General features: G+C 32.6%; 3 non-coding genes across 3 annotated transcripts; all 3 read right to left on the reverse strand.

The window, feature by feature from the left end:
• Positions 1-4,414: 4,414 nt before the first annotated feature.
• Positions 4,415-8,357, reverse strand: LOC117789398. Its single transcript, XR_004617904.1, has one exon. It is a non-coding gene; the product is annotated as a large subunit ribosomal RNA (ribosomal RNA).
• Positions 8,358-8,744: 387 nt separating this feature from the next.
• On the reverse strand, positions 8,745-8,923 carry LOC117789366. The gene has a single exon (XR_004617875.1). It is a non-coding gene; the product is annotated as a 5.8S ribosomal RNA (ribosomal RNA).
• Positions 8,924-9,532: 609 nt separating this feature from the next.
• LOC117789375 lies at positions 9,533-11,527 on the reverse strand. Its single transcript, XR_004617882.1, has one exon. It is a non-coding gene; the product is annotated as a small subunit ribosomal RNA (ribosomal RNA).
• Positions 11,528-13,787: the final 2,260 nt, after the last annotated feature.

Here is a 13,787-nt window from a genome sequence, read left to right on the forward strand (position 1 = left end):
ATGAAATTTTTTTGTTTGAATTTTTGCGTCATATGAAATTTTTATGTCATGTGAAAATTGATTTTTTTTTTGTATTTTAATTTGAATTTTATTTAAATGAGATGTGTTTAATTATTGTCATATAATATGGTTATGACAAATAATAGTTAAATATTACTTGTCATATAAAATTTGACTCTTTTCTTTGTAGTCATATGAAATTTATGTGTTATATGATAGTTGAATTTTTCTTGTCATATGAAATTTTATGTCATATGAAATTTGACTTTTGTAGTCATATGAAATTTTATATGTTTGAATTTCGTGTCATATGAAATTTTATGTCTTGTGAAATTTGCCTTTTTTTTGTATTTATAAGAAATTTTATGTTATATGAGATTTGTTTAATCTTTGTCATATTATATATTATGACAAAAAAATGTTGAATTTTACATGTCATAAGAAATTTAACTTTTTTTTGTAGTCATGAAATTTTATATTATTTGGGAGTTGACTTTGTTTTGTCATAAAATATGGCTGTGACTTAAGAAAGTTGAATTTTTTCTTTCATATGATATTTTTATGTCATGAGAAATTTGACTTTTATTTTGTAGTCATATGAAATTTTTTTATGTTTGAATTTTCTAGTCATATGAAATTTTATGTCATGTGAAATTTGCCTTTTTTTGTATTTATATGAAATTTTTTATGTTTTATGAGATTTGTTTAATTCTTGTCATATTATATGGTTATGACAAATAAATGTTGAATTTTACATGTCCTAAGAAATTTAACTTTTTTTTGTAGTCATATGAAATTTTTTTGTTTGAATTTTGTCATATGAAATTTTATGTCATGTAAAAATTGATTTTTTTTTTTTGTATTTTAATTTGAATTTTATTTAAATGAGATGTGTTTAATTATTGTCATATATGGTTATGACAAATAATAGTTAAATTTACTTGTTGTCATATAAAATTTGACCTTTCTTTGTAGTCATATGAAATTTATGTTATATGATATTGAATTTTTCTTGTCATATGAATTTTACTTGTCATATGAAATTTGTCTCTTTTTTGTAGTCATATGAAATATTTATGTTTGAATTGTTCGTGTATATGAAATTTTATGTCTTGTGAAATTTGTCTTTTTTTGTATTTATAAGAAATTTGTATGTTATATGAGATTTGTTTAATTCTTGTCATATTATATGGTTATGACAAATAAATGTTGAATTTTACATGTCATAAGAAATTTAACTTATTTTGTAGTCATATGAAATTTTATATTATTTGGGAGTTGACTTTGTTTTGTCATAAATATATTGTGACTTAAGAAAGTTGTTTTTGTCATATGATATTTTTATGTCATGAGAAATTTGACTTTATTTTGTAGTCATATGAAATTTTTATGTTTGAATTTTTCTAGTCATATGAAATTTTATGTCATGTGAAATTTGCCTTTTTTTTGTATTTATATGAAATTTTATGTTATATGAGATTTGTTTAATTTTGTCATATTATATGGTTATGACAATAAAATTGAATTTACATGTCCTAAGAAATTGAACTTTTTTTGTGTCATATGAAATTTTTGTTTGAATTTTTTTGCGTCATATGAAATTTTTATGTCATGTGAAAATTGATTTTTTTTTTTTTGTATTTTAATTTGAATTTTTATTTAAATGAGATGTGTTTAATTATTGTCATATATATGGTTATGACATAATAGTTAAATATTACTTGTCATATAAAATTTGACTTCTTTGTAGTCATATGAAATTTATGTGTTATATGATAGTTGAATTTTTCTTGTCATATGAAATTTTTATGTCATATGAAATTTTTATGTCATATGAAATTTGACTTTTTTTTGTAGTCATATGAATTTTATATGTTTGAATTTTTCAGTCATATGAAATTCTTATGTCTTGTGAAATTTGCCTTTTTTTTGTATTTATAAGAAATTTTATGTTATATGAGATTTGTTTAATTCTTGTCATATTATATATGACAAAAAAATGTTGAATTTTACATGTCATAAGAAATTTAACTTTTTGTAGTCATATGAAATTTTTTATTATTTGGGAGTTGACTTTGTTTTGTCATAAAATATGGCTGTGACTTAAGAAAGTTGAATTTTTTTGTCATATGATATTTTTATGTCATGAGAAATTTGACTTTATTTTGTAGTCATATGAAATTTTTTATGTTTGAATTTTTCTAGTCATATGAAATTTTATGTCATGTGAAATTTGCCTTTTTTTTTGTATTTATATGAAATTTTTATGTTATATGAGATTTGTTTAATCTTGTCATATTATATGGTTATGACAAATAAATGTTGAATTTTACATGTCCTAAGAAATTGAACTTTTTTGTAGTCATATGAAATTTTTTTGTTTGAATTTTTTTGCGTCATATGAAATTTTTATGTCATGTGAAAATTGATTTTTTTCTTTGTATTTTAATTTGAATTTTTATTTAAATGAGATGTGTTTAATTATTGTCATATAATATGGTTATGACAAATAATAGTTAAATTTACTTGTCATATAAAATTTGACTCTTTCTTTGTAGTCATATGAAATTTATGTGTTATATGAGAGTTGAATTTTTCTTGTCATATGAAATTTTATGTCATATGAAATTTGACTTTTTTGTAGTCATATGAAATTTATATGTTTGAATTTTTCGTGTCATATGAAATTTTTATGTCATGTGAATATGAAATTATGTCATGTGAAATTTGACTTATTTTGTAGTCATATGAAATTGTTTGTGTTATATGAGATTTAATTTTGTCGTATAATATGGCTATGACAAATAATAGTTAAATTTACTAGTCATATGAAATTTATGTGTTATATGAGAGTTGACTCTTTTATTTGTCATATAATATGGTTTTGACTAAATAAAGTTGAATTTTTTCTTGTCATGAGAAATTTGACTTTTTTTTTGTAGTCATATGAAATTTTATATGTTTGAATTTTTCGTGTCATATAAAATTTTATGTCATGAATATGAAATTTTTATGTCATGTGAATTTGACTTTATTTTGTAGTCATATGAAATTGTTGTGTTAATATGTGACATAATAAAGTTAAATTTTACTTGTCGTATGAAATTTATGTGTTATATGAGAGTTGACTTTGTTTTTTTTGTCATAGTATGGTTATGACATAGGAAAGTTGAATTTTCTAGTCACTTTTACTTTTTTTTTTTATGAAAGTTAAATTTATTTGAAATTCTTTGTCATAATTTTAAATACCGACGTTTATCAAAATATGTTCATATTTTCATGAACAAATTATAATCACAAGCTATAATATTATAATATAAAGAGAGGCTTACGCAAGCAGTAAGAGAATCTCGTTAAATCTTTCAAATGCGTCACTATTTTGATGACAAGACAGTTGGCTACCAATATAAACATATTTTAATATACATCAGAAAATAATATATTATCTTATTGTTTCAATCACACCAAAATTATTTCTTCAACATATTTTCATGCACAAATTTATAATCACAAGCTTATATTATGTAGAAACTTAGGGACACAGTAAGAATCTCAATAAATCTTTTCAAATGCGTCACTATTATGATGAGAGAATTGGCTACCGATATATACATATTTTAAATATATACGTGTTTATCAAAATTTCTTTAATATACTCCAGAAATGAATTTCTTTTTTTTTTATTAGTGTTAAGACAAAATTATTTCTCCAACACATTTCCATTCACAAATTTTTTAACACAAGCTATAAGTTATAATATTACATCGAAACAACTTACGGACACAGTAAGAACCTCATTAAATCTTATCAAATGCGTCACTAGTATGATGACGAGACAATTGGCTACCGATATAATCATATTTAGAGTATCGCCGTTAATCAAAAATTTTTAATATACTTCACAGATTAATGCATTTTTAATTAAGTTTTGTTAATACAAAATTGTTTCTCCAACACATTTTCATTCACAAATTTACAATCACAAGCTATAAGTTGTAATATTATATTGAAGCTTACGGACACAGTAAGAATCTCATTAAATCTTTTCATATACGTCACTAATATGATGACGAGACATTGGCTACCATTTTTATTTTATTTAAACTTTATATAAATCAATGAAATTATATATAATATATTTCTATTATATATTTCATATATACATACATTTAAGTCTTTTTAAATACGTCACTAATATGATGACGAGACATTTGGCTACCATTTCAAATGAAATTTTCATAAATCATATATGTATAAAAATACAGATATCATATGTTATACATTATATATAATATTTTATGCCCATAGACATATATATTATACATAGCATATACATACCATCCCTGTAAATATATATATATTTTATATATTTTACATATTAATATGTGTGTTTATTGATCGATTTTTTTAATTGTCGAATCATCAAGCAAAGGATAAGCTTCAGTGGATCGCAGTATGGCAGCTGCTCAACCACTTACAACACCTTGCCTGTTATAAAAGTCGTTTACAATTGATTCTAGGCTTTGTCATTGTATTAAATAATGTTTTATATATAACTAGCGCGGCATCAGGTGATCGAAGATCCTCCCAATTTACTATGTTATACGTAACATTGGCATCACATCCATTGTCGTCTATTAAATGAATAACAAACTTTTAATGGTTTGAAGCCATACAATGCAAATTGCCCTTATTTATCATTGCAGTCCAGCACGGATACGACCTTAGAGGCGTTCAGGCATAATCCAACGGACGTAGCGTCATACCACTGTTCGCTCGAACAAGTATTGTGCCATTGGTCCGTACCTGCGGTTCCTCTCGTACTACGCAGGAATGCTGTCGCAACAACGTTTTGTCATTAGTAGGGTAAACTAACCTGTCTCACGACGGTCTAAACCCAGCTCACGTTCCCTTGCATGGGTGAACAATCCAACGCTTGGTGAATTTTGCTTCACAATGATAGGAAGAGCGACATCGAAGGATCAAAAGCGACGTCGCTATGAACGCTTACGCCACAAGCCAGTTATCCCTATGGTAACTTTTCTGACACCTCTTGTTAAAAACTCTTTAAACCAAAAGGATCGATAGGCCGAGCTTTTGCTGTCCCTGTGTTTACTGAACACCGAGATCAAGTCAGCATTTGCCCTTTTGCTCTATGTGTGGTTTCTGTCCGCACTGAGCTGGCCTTGGGACACTCCGTTATTATTTGAGAGATACCGCCCCAGTCAAACTCCCTACCTGGCAATGTCCTTGAATTGGATCATACCTGAGTAATTGGAGTTATACCAAATTATTAAATCAAAAGTACATAAATGCACTCTCTCATTAAAGAATTTGTTTGCGATTATATAACAAACTCGTGATACTTTGATCAAGAAGCTTGCATCAAAACCCAATACCATAAGATATAATAAATATATCCGTATAATGGCTAGGAAATGATACACGTTCCATTTAATCAAGTAAGTAAGGAAACAATAAGAGTAGTGGTATTTCATTGTCGATACTAAACCGAAATCTAATATCTCCCACTTATTCTACACCTCTTATGTCTCCTTACACTGCCAGATTAGAGTCAAGCTCAAAAGGGTCTTCTTTCCCCGCTAATTATTCCAAGCCCGTTCCCTTGGCTGTGGTTTCGCTAGATAGTAGATAGGGACAGTAGGAATCTCGTTAATCCATTCATGCGCGTCACTAATTAGATGACGAGGCATTTGGCTACCTTAAGAGAGTCATAGTTACTCCCGCCGTTGACCCGCGCTTACTTGAATTTCTTCACTTTGACATTCAGAGCACTGGGCAGAAATCACATTGTGTCAACACCCGCTAGGGCCATCACAATGCTTTGTTTTAATTAGACAGTCGGATTCCCCAAGTCCGTGCCAGTTCTGAATTGATTGTTAATTGATAATCGTTATAATTTAAAAGAACTAATTGGTTACCCAATTAGTATTCTTAAAAATTTTAGCAAGAAAGTTCCACAATTGGCTACGTAACTAAACTATCCGGGGAACAAGAAACTACCATAAATGATAGAAACTCTATTTACCCAGAACGAGCACATAAACCATGTTATTGTTTCCCAATCAAGCCCGACTATCTCAATCTTCAGAGCCAATCCTTATCCCGAAGTTACGGATCTAATTTGCCGACTTCCCTTACCTACATTATTCTATCGACTAGAGACTCTTCACCTTGGAGACCAGCTGCGGATATTGGTACGGCCTGTTGAGAAGTTTGCGTGTCCCCACCATAAATTTTCAAGGTCCGAGGAGAAAATATCGACACAACAGTATATGTCATGCTCTTCTAGCCCATCTACCATATCTCTCTGCGAAAGACTTCCATGGTAGTACGGCTATAAAACAGAAAAGAAAACTCTTCCGATACCTCTCGACGGCTTCTTTATGGTCGTTCCTGTTGCCAGGATGAGCACGAGGCCCATATTTAATAACAAACGGATACTCAACAGGTTACGGAATTGGAACCGTATTCCCTTTCGTTCAAAATTATTCAAGTGTATTAATTTTCCAAAATTTTAAATATTGACAACTTTTTACTTGAAAATTTTCGGCTTTCGCCTTGAACTTAGGACCGACTAACTCGTGATCAACCACTGTTCACACGAAACCCTTCTCCACTTCAGTCCTCCAAGGTCTCATTCGATTATTTGCTACTACCACCAAGATCTGTACCAATGACGGCTCCATGCAGGCTTACGCCAAACACTTCTATGCACACCATTGTACCTTCCTACTCACTAAAGTTTCAAAATTTATATTACAAGTAATATAAATCATCTACTTTAGCGGTAATGTATAGGTATACAACTTAAGCGCCATCCATTTTAAGGGCTAGTTGCTTCGGCAGGTGAGTTGTTACACACTCCTTAGCGGATTTCGACTTCCATGATCACCGTCCTGCTGTTTTAAGCAACCAACGCCTTTCATGGTTTCTGAATGAGTTGTTAATTTGGGCACCGTAACATTACGTTTGGTTCATCCCACAGCGCCAGTTCTGCTTACCAAAAGTGGCCCACTGGGCACATTATATCATAACCTTAAACTTCATATCAAGAAAGTTAAGGTTCTTACCCATTTAAAGTTTGAGAATAGGTTAAGATCGTTTCGACCCTAAGGCCTCTAATCATTCGCTTTACCAGATAAGATTATTTTATACAACAGTTAAATGCACCAGCTATCCTGAGGGAAACTTCGGAAGGAACCAGCTACTAGATGGTTCGATTGGTCTTTCGCCCCTATACTCAATTCTGACAATCGATTTGCACGTCAGAACTGTTTCGGTCTTCCATCAGGGTTTCCCCTGACTTCAACCTGATCAAGTATAGTTCACCATCTTTCGGGTCACAGCATATATGCTCAAGGTACGTTCCAGTTAGAGGCATAAATAATATAAATATTATCATACATAACTATATAGAACGCCCCGGGATTGTGTTAATTAACTATAAATAGTTAAAAAACTAATCCCATTAATAGTCAAGTTAATTACGCTATTAGGTTTTTATCCCAATAACTTGCACATATGTTAGACTCCTTGGTCCGTGTTTCAAGACGGGTCCCGAAGGTATCCTGAATCTTTCGCATTGTTAATCATACAAGTGCATATAATAAACACAAAAATCAATGATAATCATGCCATTATATAATTCCGAAAAATTAACGCACTGTATTCATATAAATCTATCAGCACTTTATCAAATTTATGACATTTATTTTATGTTAAAATGCAAGCATTTTAATTTAAATAAGCAATTGACTAAAATTTTTTGATAAATTAATTGATACTAATAGATTACAATGTCCTTATATGGAAAAAATGCACACTATTATTATAATATTGTTTAAATATTACAATTTTAATGATGAATTTTCCATAATGGATATTCAGGTTCATCGGGCTTAACCTCTAAGCAGTTTCACGTACTATTTAACTCTCTATTCAGAGTTCTTTTCAACTTTCCCTCACGGTACTTGTTTACTATCGGTCTCATGGTTATATTTAGTTTTAGATGGAGTTTACCACCCACTTAGTGCTGCACTATCAAGCAACACGACTCTTTGGAAACACCATCTAATAATCATTAACGTTATACGGGCCTGGCACCCTCTATGGGTAAATGGCCTCATTTAAGAAGGACTTAAATCGTTAATTTCTCATACTAGAATATTGATGTTCCATACACTGCATCTCACATTTGCCATATAGACAAAGTGACTTAGTGCTGAACTGATTTCTTTTCGCTCGCCGCTACTAAGAAAATCCTTGTTAGTTTCTTTTCCTCCCCTAATTAATATGCTTAAATTCAGGGGGTAGTCCCATATGAGTTGAGGTTGTATAATTATACTTATATATTAGTTATTATAAAACATGATGATTATAATAACAATTTGAAATATACTATAATTTTGAAGTTCCATAATATTGACAAATGTTTTATTCTTTATCTCATCATAAATAAGAGGCAATTCTAGTTAAAAAAAAAATTCTTTATGCTAGACATTCCTCAGTATTATTTGAATAAAATAAAGAATATATAATTCTTCAAATTTTCTCATACAAATATATACAACAAGAGAAGTATAGATATTTCGTTATTTATTTTAATATTATGAATATATTATGAGTAAATGTTTTGCAACATTACAATATATATTATCCAATAATATACCATATGCTTAAAATTTCGAAAAATTTTAAACAACTTATTTAGCATAGTCTTACAACCCTCAACCATATGTAGTCCAAGCAGCACTCTAAAATTAATTAAAGTACATAACAGCATGGACTGCGATATGCGTTCAAAATGTCGATGTTCATGTGTCCTGCAGTTCACACGATGACGCACAGTTTGCTGCGTTCTTCATCGACCCATGAGCCGAGTGATCCACCGCTTAGAGTAATACAAATTTTTGGTTTATTTCATTACGTCATATATTCTTTTATTGAAAGAAATTAAAAATACACCATTTTACTGGCATATATCAATTCCTTCAATAAATTTTTTTATACCTAAAAAAATGTTGCGAAATGTCTTAGTTTTACATAATCAATGAAAATACGGTATATGACAACTATATAAAATATATTTAATTGTATTATAATCGATATATGTAAAGCATTAACCTGAACAAACAGGTACAACATTATATTTTAGGTTGTTGCGTTTATACAATGTATGCGCATGTTAATAATGAACAATACATTTGTGCAACGCATGTATATTATGGCACATATACACGCAGTTAATAATTTGTCTTGCCCAAAACACATAAAAATGTGTAATATACATTTATACAATATGAATATGACAAATAAAATTTATAACAAAGTAATTTTATTGTATAAAATATACATTACAATACACAATTTCAAATGTTTGAGCAAAGTAAATTATTTATTTTATTATTGACAATTAAAAATTTTTCTTTTATTTTCTTTAAAATATATTTCTATATATTAATGAAAAAAAAAAATTTTTATTTTATTAACGGTTAGATGCATTATACAATAATGATCCTTCCGCAGGTTCACCTACGGAAACCTTGTTACGACTTTTACTTCCTCTAAATAATCAAGTTCGGTCAACTTTTGCGAAACAACCGTAACACACAAGGCGTCACAGTGATCACGTCCGGAGACCTCACTAAATAATTCAATCGGTAGTAGCGACGGGCGGTGTGTACAAAGGGCAGGGACGTAATCAATGCGAGTTAATGACTCACACTTACTGGGAATTCCAAGTTCATGTGAACAGTTTCAGTTCACAATCCCAAGCATGAAAGTGGTTCAGCGGTTTACCCGGACCTCTCGGTCTAGGAAATACACGTTGATACTTTCATTGTAGCGCGCGTGCAGCCCAGGACATCTAAGGGCATCACAGACCTGTTATTGCTCAATCTCATTATTGCTAGACGCAATTTGTCCATTTAAGAAGCTAGTGTCCTTATAATGGGACAAACCAACAGGTACGGCTCCACTTATATAAACACATTCAAACACAATAAACATTTTACTGCCACCATGAATGAAGGCTATATAAGCTTCAACACCATAATCCTGAAGATATCTATTTAATATATTTGAGTCTCGTTCGTTATCGGAATTAACCAGACAAATCACTCCACGAACTAAGAACGGCCATGCACCACCACCCATAGATTCGAGAAAGAGCTATCAATCTGTCTTACACACTTATGTTCGGACCTGGTAAGTTTTCCCGTGTTGAGTCAAATTAAGCCGCAGGCTCCACTCCTGGTGGTGCCCTTCCGTCAATTCCTTTAAGTTTCAGCTTTGCAACCATACTTCCCCCGGAGCCCAAAAGCTTTGGTTTCCCGGGAAGCGACTGAGAGAGCCATAAAAGTAGCTACACCCAATTGCTAGCTGGCATCGTTTATGGTTAGAACTAGGGCGGTATCTGATCGCCTTCGAACCTCTAACTTTCGTTCTTGATTAATGAAAACATCTTTGGCAAATGCTTTCGCTTAAGTTAGTCTTACGACGGTCCAAGAATTTCACCTCTCGCGTCGTAATACTAATGCCCCCAAACTGCTTCTATTAATCATTACCTCTTGATCTGAAAACCAATGAAAGCAGAACAGAGGTCTTATTTCATTATCCCATGCACAGAATATTCAGGCATTTGAAGCCTGCTTTAAGCACTCTAATTTGTTCAAAGTAATTGTACCGGCCCACAATAACACTCGATGAAGAGCACTAATGCAGGTTTTTAAATAGGAGGAACATATAAAAAAATACAAGTATTTAATTACATATAAGAACTCCACCGGTAATACGCTTACATACATAAAGGTATAGTACTAACTACAATTGTAAGTTGCACTACCCGTATGAAGCACAAGTTCAACTACGAACGTTTTAACCGCAACAACTTTAATATACGCTATTGGAGCTGGAATTACCGCGGCTGCTGGCACCAGACTTGCCCTCCAATAGGTCCTTGTTAAAGGATTTAAAGTGTACTCATTCCAATTACAGGGCCTCGGATATGAGTCCTGTATTGTTATTTTTCGTCACTACCTCCCCGAGCTGGGAGTGGGTAATTTACGCGCCTGCTGCCTTCCTTAGATGTGGTAGCCGTTTCTCAGGCTCCCTCTCCGGAATCGAACCCTGATTCCCCGTTACCCGTTGCAACCATGGTAGTCCTAGATACTACCATCAAAAGTTGATAGGGCAGACATTTGAAAGATCTGTCGTCGGTACAAGACCATACGATCTGCATGTTATCTAGAGTTCAACCAGTGTAACGATCTTGCGATCGCTTGGTTTTAGCCTAATAAAAGCACACGTTCCAAAAGGTCCGTGTTTTAATTGCATGTATTAGCTCTAGAATTACCACAGTTATCCAAGTAACTGTTAACGATCTAAGGAACCATAACTGATATAATGAGCCTTTTGCGGTTTCACTTTTATTTCGTGTGTACTTAGACATGCATGGCTTAATCTTTGAGACAAGCATATAACTACTGGCAGGATCAACCAGAATAATGTGTTATTTCTATGTGTAAACATTTTTACACATATAAATATTTTTAAATATGTAATAGACATGACAACTCAATAACATTTTTGAATAAATATGACATGCATATAGAGAACGAATATGGCTACATTTAAATAGCAATCATGGTCGTTAGTTATAAAAAAAACTTACACATTTTTTTTATAAATATATATGTACATATACAAAATATATACATATTAATTTGTTCAAAAATATCTTTATATTTACACTTACTTAATATAAATTCATCACACGTACATTATTTAAATTCAAAATAAATTGAATAAAAATTTATTTAATTTTGATATGGAAATTGATAATTTATCTACATTTTGTATATATGTGTTAATAAATATTATATTAAATAAAACCTTTATCACAATATAATTTACATTGTGTTAAAGGTTTAATTATTTTAATTTCAATATACTATACATGTGCACACTGCCCTTGCATTGGAGAATCGAAAAAACATATGTAATTCAAGTTTTCCAACCAGATAACACTAAACCACCAACCAATTATATAAAAACTGTTGGTGGTTCCGTTTCTTTTAATGAAAGTTTATGCTTGCTAAATTAACGATAATGTGAAACCTATTTAGTATATATTGAAGAACAATATACCTTGGCCAATCCACTATTATCTAACAATTGCATATTACTACCGCAGCCAAGCGTTCAAGACAACAAATAACGAATAACTTTCATTTTCATTGACAACACTTATTATTATATGCGTCCAACACATATAATAGATGAACACACCCTGCTCACCATGTAAAGGTTAGTCGCGATCGAACACTCATTGAGTACAGACGTGCCTACGGACTGCGCAAACGCAACAATCAAACAACAACAACAACAACCACCGGCGCTTATCAGCACACTGCGCTGTGATTGGGCAAGTCAATCACGCCACTGAGCTGATCGCCGAAATATTGCATGCCGGGTGCAAAACAACGGTAACGCATTAACACATACACGCGCACTCGCCTGTGCGTGTTATCGCTTACATCTGCTAGCGCCACCACAATATCTGCCCAACGAGATGACTCCAGTTCTGCGAGTGAACCTGTGGAACTCAAAAGGAAAACTGCCAAAGGAATGACTACTGACGACAACAAGCCCAGCAGCAGCGCTATCAAAGCAAGAAGCTCTCAAGCTGAGAATTACACCTTCGCACTGCTCTCGAATGATGATAATAGTGACGACGACGATGAATCTAGCTCGGAAGAAGAGGACACCGCTGAAGCTCCCAAACCACGCCTGCACCCAAGCCAACACCTAGGATCATTAAGCCACCCCCCATTTTTATTCCAGATGTAAATTACATTGCTGCATTCATAAAATCGATATCCGAAGTAGTCAAGAAAGGTACCGAGTTCACCTACAAGGCCCGCAGGGATGGTAAAATAAGAGTTATGATGCCGGACAAGAAAAGCTACACTGCCTTAAAGACACACTTAGACCTCCATAACAAGCGCTACCAAACTTTTCAACCACGTGACGAGCGCGCATATCGCATTGATCAAGGGTCTGCACTCGACAACTGACAAGGAAGATATCAAAACAGCACTGGCCAAGCTTGGACACAACGTCAGAGATTCCCACAACGCCATCAACCGAACCACAAAGATACCAATGGGCATGTTTTTCGTCAACTTGGAGCCAGCGAGCAGCAACACTTAGGTGTTTTAGATTACACGCTTGTGCAACGCGGTAGTGAAGATAGAGCCCCCAATTGAATTTAACGACGTTCTACAATGCTTTCGCTGCCAAGGCTTTGGCCATACGCAGAAATACTGCCGTCTGGAACACAGATGCGTTAGATGTGGAGGTATGCATAGCAAGACAGACTGCGATAAAAGCAGTGAAGAGCCAGCCTGCTGCCTGCACTGCAACGGTGATCACCCTGCGTCGTATTAAGGATGTAGTGTCTACAAGAAGGTCAAGACACTAACGGCACCAAACACAAACATTGCAAAAGGCTATCCTAGCAGACAACCCATCGATTCCACGGCTTTTGTCAATCCTAATAGCAGCTATGCCAATATTTTGAGAGGAAGAGCGCCGGAACAACATAACTCCAGCCCCTCGCAAGAGAATAAGAAGGATTCTCCACTTGAGGCCCTAGCAGCTCGTATGGAAGCCATGATGGAAAGAATGCTAGATAAAATTTTCACCCAGATGACCAGCATGCTTGTTACGTTAGTTGGTAAACTATGCAAGTAAACCTAAAT

This window comes from Drosophila innubila (genome assembly GCF_004354385.1).
Source record: "Drosophila innubila isolate TH190305 chromosome 3L unlocalized genomic scaffold, UK_Dinn_1.0 7_D_3L, whole genome shotgun sequence".
NCBI classification, from domain to species: Eukaryota; Metazoa; Arthropoda; class Insecta; order Diptera; family Drosophilidae; genus Drosophila; species Drosophila innubila.